This window comes from Mytilus galloprovincialis, chromosome 12, assembly GCF_965363235.1.
Source record: "Mytilus galloprovincialis chromosome 12, xbMytGall1.hap1.1, whole genome shotgun sequence".
NCBI classification, from domain to species: domain Eukaryota; kingdom Metazoa; phylum Mollusca; class Bivalvia; order Mytilida; family Mytilidae; genus Mytilus; species Mytilus galloprovincialis.
This window is the reverse complement of record NC_134849.1, coordinates 19,812,644-19,823,145: the sequence shown is the minus strand read 5'-3', so window position 1 is coordinate 19,823,145 and position 10,502 is coordinate 19,812,644.

Genomic DNA, 10,502 nt, shown 5'->3' with positions numbered 1-10,502 from the left:
TCTCTATCTATAATGAACTTGGCCCAGTAGTGTCAGTGGAAAATGTTAGTGAAAATTTACAAATTTTATGAAAATTGTTAAAAATTGATTATGAAGGGCAATTACTTCTTAGGGAGTCAATTGACTTATTTTAAGGTCTTACTTTGCTGTACATTATTGCTGTTTACAGTTTATCTCTATCTATGATAATATTCAAGATAATAACATAACGGCAAAATTTCCTTAAAATTACCAATTCAGGGGCAGGAACCTAACAACCAATTATCCAATTCATCTGAAAATTCCAGGGCAGATAGATCTTGACCTGATCAAGAATTTGACCTCCTGTCAGATTTGCTCTAAATGCTTTGGTTTTTGAGTTAAAAGCCAAAAACTGCATTTTATCCCTATGTTCTATTTTTAGCCATGGCGGCCATCTTGGTTGGTTGGCCAGGTCCACGGACACATTTTTTAAACTAGATACCCCAATGATGATTGCAGCCAAGTTTGGTTTAAATTGTCCCAGTAATTTCGGAGAAGAGTTTTGTAAAAGATTACAAAGATTAACGAAAAATGGTAAAAAATTGACTATAAAGGGCAATAACTCCTATAGGGGTCAACTGACCATTTTGGTCATGTTAACTTATTTGTAAATCTTACTTTGCTGAACATTATTGCTGTTTACAGTTTATCTCTATCTATAATAATATTCAAGATAATAACCAAAAAAAACAGCAAAATTTCCTTAAAATTACCAATTCAGGGGCAGCAACCTAACAACGAGTTGTCCGATTCATCTGAAAATTTCAGGGCAGATATATCTTGATCTGATTAACAATTTTACCCCATGTCAGATTTGCTCTAAATACTTTGGTTTTAGAGTTATAAGCCAAAATATACATTTTACCCCTATGTTCTATTTTTAGCCATGTCGGCCATCTTGGTTGGTTTGGCGGGTCACCGGACACAATTTTCAAACTAGATACCCCAATGATGATTGTGGCCTAGTTTGGTTAAATTTGGCCCAGTAGTTTCAGAGGAGAAGATTGTTTTGTAAAAGTTAACGACGACGGACACCAACTGATGAGAAAAGCTCACTTGGCCCTTCGGGCCAGGTGAGCTAATAAGTTGCAAAACAAAATCTTACAATTCATTTGGATTTGAAACAGCAACATTTCGTACCATTCACAGACCCCAAAAGTATATTAAGATTACAGAAAAAATATGTTCTGTCCTGAGATGGTCAGGAAAACTTTTCCACAGTGAATAGCTGCAGCATATTGAAACTTTCTTTTACCATCAGTAAATAGTCTCACTCTGGAATATCTATTCTGATATACACTCGTGTGATGCAAGATTTGTAATTCTATCATGCTGTTTTTGTGTGCTGTTAAAATTATTTAAGGTATTCGTTGGTTAACATGTCGAAATATACTATTATATTATTTATTTATGCATTTCTCTGTTCTGCGTGCTGTTGAATTTTTTTTTACTGAACTCCTACCATGTAATGATGTCATGGTAGCGGCATTTTTAACATTGGCAAGTTTGGCAAGCCACAAAACAGGTTTAACCATTTTTTCTCAAAATGTTCTGTACCAAGTCAGGTATATGGAAGTTGTTATCTATATCTATCTGTATGTTACATTGTTGTTTGTTTTTTGTTGCACTTTAGTTTTTGTTGTTTTGTTGTTTTCCTCTTATAGTTAATGTGTTCCCTTGTTTTTAGTTTGTAACCCGAATCTATTTTCTCTACGTCGATTTATGACATCAGAACAGCGGTATACGACTGTTGCCTTTATTCATATCTATAATTATTGGTAGTTTTTATACGACCATCTAAGGCGGGACGTATTATAGTATACCGTTGTCCACCCGTCTAACCGTCCGTCTGTCTGTCCATCGTCCACACTTCAGACAATTACTCAAAAACGCTTCCACCAACTTTTATGAAACTTTGTTGAATTGTATGCTCCCGTTCGATTATTATAAATTTCAGATTTTACGTTTCCGTGTTATGAATTTTTATGCTTAAAAGAGAGGGGATTTTCCAGTTTTCAGTGTCCAGTTATTTGAACACCCGTATACTATTGCCTTTAATTTTCTGTACTTTATTACTATGATAAAACAATTCTTTATTTAACAATACAAGCTATAGGTTATTGAGCAATTTATACTGATACAAATGTAACTGTTGCCCAATATACAGAATAAAGATAAATTCTGTGATTTAGAGTTTAAATAGTAACGGATCCAAATCTTCTTTTGAACTTGAAATTAAAATAAGATCTGATTTCATATCAATATCAATTGATTGAGGAGCTTTCATGCCATTATTGTGATTCAATATTGTCCTGCATGATTTTCTATCAGGTGAAAATACAACTATTTTATTACTAATCCTGCAAACAACATAAATAAACCCGTGTTTATCTAATGCAATTGCTGTTGGTTTATCAATGTTCTCGTGTTTAAATATCCAGAGCAATTCCCCTCTCAATGTGTAGCACTTAACCGTGCTATTAAAAAAATTGGTGCCGTAGATATTCCCCTTATTCAATGAAATGTAATTCGCACATATTCCTTCTAAGTTGTGTTTTGATTCATCTAGAAGGTTCATGACAATGGCATTTTTTTCATAAGGCATTGATATGACCAGAACGTGACCATCACCTGAAACTCCAGTACAATATACCTCGGGAAACTTAAATTTTCTTTCAACTTGACTTTTGTTTATATCAACAAGGGCCACTTCCCCATTAAAAGAAACAGCTACTGTACCAGCTTTCACAAAACACACACTACCAGGTGTCTTTTCAAATGACAACACCGTTCGGATAAATATCCCATTATTCTTAAACAAAAGCAAATCCTTGCTCACTGAATCAGCAATTAAACAATTACAATCAGGTAGTATGCAACAATCTGCAATACGTAATGATCTTTCTAAAGGTACATTTAGTTTGTTTGAGAACGATGGCTTTATTTGATCTATCGTTGACACAGGGACTAAATACTGAGCTTGATCTTCCCTTACCAAATTTTCCTGCACATTACAAGGACAGGTGTCGACTGTAATTTCTCCAAATGATTTGACATCATGTAGAATAGAAGCAAGATCAGGTGAAGTTGTCACATGCAAGTTACGTTCGTTTAAATTAAAACCACGCTTTAAATCATTAAAGTAGTTCCTCTCTTGTGATGTGATATTCTTCATTTCTTTCAGACCGACATAAGTTTGAAGTTCAGTTGCATATTTAGTCATATTTTCAAACTCGTCTTGCAATTTCTTGATCAGTTTTGCTCGTTTATCTACTTCGTGCAAGAGTGCTTCGATTTCAGGTTTCATTTTTGAATGTTCAATTTCTAGATCTTTAAGAAGTTCCTGTTCTAGTTGGTTCAGGTGATCATCGATCGATTTACGCATGGCTTGGATGTTTTGAATTGCCTCTGTTTTCTGCATTGCATTTATATTTATTCTGTTTCGGAAATAATCTTTTATCTCTTCAATATGTTTATCCAGATCTTTTAACTCTTTTTCCAGGAGAGGAACTGCATCTGATGACGTCACTTGTTTTAGAATGTCAGACAATGGCTTTATGGTCTGACATGTTTGATGTTCATCAGTGACGCAATTGACACAACAGGCGCAAACGTGGAAAGAACAGTATAGTTCAAACTTTCTGTCATGGATTTTACACATATTGCTTGTTCCTTTTATAAATGAAGGTAATTCATGATAACGTTCAGCCGATATTGTTTTATGGTCTTTACATGATGTTAACTTTGTATGATGTTTCTCGCAGTCAATACAAAGTAAGATCTCGCATTCTAAACACCACGTGACTGCATCACTGGTGACATCTTTCTCTTTACAAAGAGTACAGAATTCTTTACTTGGCGATGCCATTTTATATTGCTATTTCTGAAAAAAATGATTGACACATTAAAGACTTGTTTATTTCTGCTCATGTAACAGTTTTTTATAATGTGTTGTAAATATAATGGAATTTGATGCGACTGTCATACAAGTGGAAGGTTTAACTATTTATATAACCAGTTTCAATCCACCATGGTATACATTAGAAAATGCTTGTACCAAGTCAGTCATTTGTTATCCATTCGTTTGATGTGTCTTTTCTTTTGACTTTGCCATTTGATTATGGACTTTCTGTTTTGAATTTTACTTTGAGTTCAGGTTTTTTTTTAAATTTGTAATATTATTAGATGTATCTGATATATCACGGTAAAACAATAGATACGCAGTCTATAGTTCACTTAAAGGAGATATATAATTGAACAAAAAAAGAGCAATCCGATGGAGAATTGTTCCTTTCAGCTTCATCTTAAACTTACACTGGATAAAAAATGATAAGTCATACCTAGAGAATGCAAAGAGCCCATGTCATTCAACTGGATCTCAATTATTAAATACATTAAAATAATAAATATTTATTTTATTTTCTTACAATGTTCGCTATTTCATATGCCTCTTTAACTACTATAGTTTTTGCACAAAACATTAAAATACATCCTTATTCTGGACAACAGATAAATGTAGGAATCATCAAGTGATTTGGTCATGTGACGTTGCTGGTCATAATTGATATTTCAATATATCACTTATTTGTATTATATATGTACTTATATTTGCACCATATTTTTACTCTAAATATCCATGTTTACTATCAATGTGAATCTCGACCATAGTCGACCAAAGATTTATGATGATAAGGGGGAGGAACTATAGGGGCTAATAACATGATCATATCCTGAAGCACCTATGACTATAAGAGCCGAAATGCCGTACAAAAGGGACCTTTTCAACATATTCATTCTGTTAAACATATATATTCTTTCAAAACAGATCTACAAATGTAGGTGTTGTAGTCTTATAGTTCGTTGCTGTGTGTGTTTCGTTGTCATTTTTTTTGTTGCACTTAAGTGTTTCTGTTGTTTCGTTGTTTTCTTCTTATTGATGATGTGTTTACCCCAGTTTAAGTTTGTAACCCGGATTTGTTTTCTCTGAATCGATTTACGACTTTCGACAGCAGTATACTACTGTTGCGTTTATTTGCAATTGTATATGTATAAACGTATTAGCAGCAGTGTCCAAGTGTGAAACCCGACCTTAAATACATATGAATAGTTTTAGTAATTACAAAATGTGTTACAAAACCAGTGTACTATTATGTCAAAATGTTATAAGTATAAATGCTTACCCTTGGCAAAATGCTTGGATGGTGTTTGGAACTAAACTGTACTATGAAGTATAATGTTCAATATTTGTCCCAGTTGCCTTAATATGATACTATTTATATAATTTTATCGATTTAAATGATACTTGATATGTTCACATACCATTGAAATTCATCAATGGCTCTAAACCCGACATTACTTCGATTTAAATACACCGATTCGCACAATTAAACAATTATGTGTAGTGTGTACATATAAACAGCATTAAAAGTGTTAAGAGAAGCTAAAAAAGTAACAAAGGAAACGTATTCATGTGTACAAAGCGTAATGATAGTTTTGATTATAACTATAAGACTTTAATAAAATGATTTATAAATATTTGTGAAGGATTAGTTTTAATAAGACAAAAACGATATATATGATAATTGAATTCTTTTAACTTTAAGATTGATCAATGGATTGTACCCGACACTAACATTTCGTTTTAATTGAGATTCGGACAATTAAACAATTATGTAAAGTGTGTACATAAGTACAGCATTACAAAGTAAAAAAGAAGCTAAAAGAGACAATGAAAACGTATTTAAGTATACAAATTTAATGAAAGTTTAATATAACTATAAAGGTATAATAAACATTTTTCTTGATGAAAAGAAACAAAAGAAAAATTGAATGAAATTGATCTATCTTTTATGATCTATTATTGTATCTAATTTGTTAAGTTCACTTTAATAACGGTGCGATTCCGTATAGGTAGTTATTTTCGCGGGTGTAAAATTTAGCGATTTTCATCGAATAAGGTGTACGAAATATTTTGGCGGTTATTTTTTGACGGTTATTATTTTGTTGTGGAATCAAAACTTTTATCAATACCTTATCAATACCTTTGCATGAACAGGATTAGATTTGCGGAATTTAACATAGCGATTTTGTTCTATCCGCGAAAATATGCGAAAATTTACACCTCGTGAAAATAACCCGCTATACGGTATTAGGTACTGCCCTAAAATACATTATTGTTGGTTTCCATTGACATTTAGAGAGACACAACATTGAGTTTTAATAAAAAAAAAACCTTCTTCCTTTCGGTTGATTCTTTTCAACCTGTTTATTGAAGAAGGTATACAAGATTGTTCCGAATACCCATTGAAAACCACACAAACAAAGAAGATGAAGGTTTGTACCTAAGTTATTCTGCAGGAATGTCCAACACTAATTCCATCCTTGCATACTGTTTCACTACCTATCTTCATAATTCAGTTTAATATCCTCTTTTTGACGTAACGTGAGTGTTTTTGATTTCCTTTTATAATTAATTGACTTTCTTTCAAAGAAAATCCTAGTTTATTTAACACAGATGTTAGCAATATACGGTTTTGAATTATTTTATATTCCTCACTCTAATTAGGAGACATCTTTTCCGTATGCAGTAACCTTAACCATGAAACCTTTCTAATGCAACACCGTCTGTATATGAAGACGCTTACGCGTCGACAGTAAACTCAATTTGTGACCATCAAATCACCAATTGATGCCGTCGGAGCTTGACATTCAATACAGTTATCTCCAAATTTGCTGTTTATTTTTATATTTTCCATTTGCTCCCATTTATTTATTCATCTTTGTCATACCAGTTGTATATAATGCTACTGTGTACAAAAATTATCTTCAAAATTGATTGTTACATGTATTACCTTCCATCCACGTTTGTTAGACTTTTGTTCTTCATTCATAGACTTATAATTGTATTATATGTCTCTGATACATCTATGCAGTTGCCGATTTGTAAAAATATGCATAAGCTATCTATAAATGTTTAGGTTGTTTTAGCCTGAAATAAGCAAAGACAATTACAAATGTAAAATTGTACAACAACATCCAAAATGTCAACTTAATACAACATAAATGTATTAGTAAATAGTGTACATTTTAACCGGAGAACATTTTGACCAAAACGGATAATTAGCATGCTTAAGAGAGGTAAATAACAAGTTGAAAAACTTCTCAAAGCCAAATTTTCACCAATTATACCCAAAGTTCCAATAGTCTGCTGCACTCGTCGACTGATATTTTAGGGAGCTCTAAAAGTAAATTGCATTTGAGGACAAGGGGTGATAAAGGACACAAATCTTGAAAAATGTGACGTTTTAGAGTTTGCTGACGATTTAAAGTTTTACATTTATATTAAGTTAATCTCATTGATATCCTTTGATAAAAGAACTTGTAGGAAACTAGTTATGCCGGTATTTGTCTTTAATAACCGGTTGCAATATGATAATGATTTTTTCTTCTTATGGTTTACCTTTATGTAATATGCACAGTTTTCGACAGATGAGGGGTGCTTTATTTGTTCGATGTTCGAAAACCCTGGATCAGCTAATTTATACTAGCCGTAATCTCCGTCAATTGTTTTCAATTATCAGTGATATATGTTACATATTGTTTTAATAGGAGTAGAAAATGAATAAACGTCATTAAAGACCACCTATTTGGCGTGAAAGCTTTCTCAATTTGTGTCTCGCCGGCATATGATAACAATCCGACAGGGGCAGCAGTGACAGAATGAACTTTTTGTTTCAAACTTTATATTTTAAAAGGTTCAACATCTGAAGCTGTAAACATTGTATACAGATATCTTATATTATGAAGTTTTCGTTTGTCATATGTTCATTGTCTTTTATCTCATTTTTCATGGTTTAGTGACTGCTTTAAGTGATAGACAATGTGTATATACTTGAATACTAAATACAAAGACGGACATAGAAGGAATTTCAAAATACTACCACGGTAGTATGATACTTAACATCAGGTTTTAATAGTGTGTGACGCTATTTATGTTGACATTTGTTTTTGCAGTAGTACAGTGTTTCTGTCGTTTCATCACTTTCCACTTCGGTGAGTTCCCTCGGATGTGGTTGGTGACCCGGATTTGTTTCAGTTAAATTGGTTTATGACTATAAAACAGTGGTATAATACTGTTGCCTTTATTAAGGAGTTAGTATTATTCTCTTTTTTTAAAATAGAAATTAAGACATTGTATAATATTTGCCTCATGTATAATCTGTTGACCTATGTGGGATACTGGTATATATACAACACGAGTAGGAATATTCACGGTAATATCTGCATACTTACTAAAGATTATCAGTTAACTTAATGAATAATTAATGCAGTTGTCTTTTCCTCAACATAATATTTTTTGACGGTAATATATTATGCTAAACGTAAAACGATATTGTGTAATTTCCAATGAACCAAGGCCTTCAACAACGCACAAATTCCATACCTTATAGTTAGCTTTAAATGGCAAATGTAAAATCATTTGAACGAGAAAACAAACTGCCCATTTTATGCACTCAAAAGTTAAGGTAAAAAAACAAATATGATATACAGCAACAAACGACATCACTACATGAGGACCTTGGTATAGTTAATCATCATTTGGAGCAGTTCGCTTACCTCAAGAGCACCTGAGATCACCCCAAGTTTTTGGTGGGTTTCGTGTTGCTTAGTCTTTAGTTTTCTATGTTGTGTCTTCTGTACTTTTATTTGTCTGTTTGTCTATTTATTTTTAGCCATGGCGTTGTCAGTTTATTTTCTATCTAAGAGTTCGACTCTCGCTCTGGTATCTTTCGTCCCTCTTTTTTGATTCCTACTGTCTGTTTATCATATTATATGACCTAGACATTACAAAATGAAACCAAATAAATGAAAATATACTCAACAGGTCAATCAGTATCAACGACAACATAAAAAGGAGATCTGATTTCTCCTTCTTATGCAGATCTTCCCCAAAGAATGACATTGTTTTTCCATTTCGAATATTGGAATTATTTAAGGTTATTTTTCCTGCGTTGTTTTGGAAATATAACATGCAAAAGTTGTATGATTAAAATGAAAAACGTTAATTTGCCAACAAATCAATACATAAACAATTGCATAACATCTATCTTTATGTACTACTTATATTTAACAATATCTTTACCTTAAAGTTATTTTGATAATTTCTGCCGTCATATTGTGATTTCGCTGACAAGTTCTGTATATGTCTCAAAGCTTTTATACAAGAATTGCAGACCGATTTAGCAGTTTTAGTGACAGTGAATAATGATGAAAGTAATAACCAGTATCTGAACTTTGTTAATATGATATTTTGAATACTTGTTCAATTTAATAGAGGTACAGAGTAAAGAATGGTATATGAGTAACAAAATTGAAATGGATTCTCACATTTTTTAAGACGTGGCACTGTACTTTTCAATCCAAAATTAATTTGTTGGGTTTTGATGTTGTGTTTGTTGTTGTCATCGGATTTTTTTAAATGTCTTAACGTTTGTAGTTTTAAATCGGATTTTTTCCTGTTGTATTCTTGTGTTGTGTTGGGGCTAACTATTCATCCAGTTCATTATCTAATTACTATTACAATTAAATATTGATTAGTATTATAATGTTCACTGTTATTAATATAAGTTAGATAAGTCATACAAATATAATCTTGAATTTCATCCAAATTCTTTCTTAATTTTCGGAACACGTTTTAGAAATTTAAATGTGACGTCACTTTGGGCCTTGCATTGACTATGGCTAACAGGGCTGTGATTTTGTAATGTATTCGTTTTTATTCTATAGCTAGTTACCACTTCAGTTTAATCATGTATATCTATTATATGGTCAATTTATCAAATTTACTGTTTGCAAAACTATTTATCATTCTTGATCATTGTTGATAACAACGATGTTTTTGTCCCAGGTGGATAACCCTAGCCTCACAACTTTTTGGAACGTTTGGTCCTCGGCGATCTTCAACTGTAGTTGTTATGGCTTTCAAACTTTTAACATCTAGGCATAGTTTTGTGTGGACGTAGCGCGCGTCTTGCGTATACAAATGTTTTTTTTAACCTGTTACCTTTTAACGGCTATTATTCGTTTGTTTCTCTGTCCTATATTTTCTCCCATTTATCTGTTTATTTATTGTAACCCTGTCGTGTAATGTTGTCATATTAATGTTATAATTAACACTGCCATTAAATCAGGAGGTTTGGCATGCCACAAAACCAGGTTCAACCCACCATTTTTTCATAAAATACCCTGTACCAAGTCAGGAAAATGCCCATTGTTACATTATAGTTCGTTACTGTGTGTGTTACATTTCGGTGTTGTGTCTCTGTTGTGTTGTAATTTTTTTTCTTCTATCGATTTATGAATTTTGAACAGCGGTATACTACTGTTGCCTTTATTTTTCACCTTTAATGAAATGATAAATATACAAACGAGATAATGGAACAATAAATAACTAAGTAACATTCAAAAATACCAAACTATAG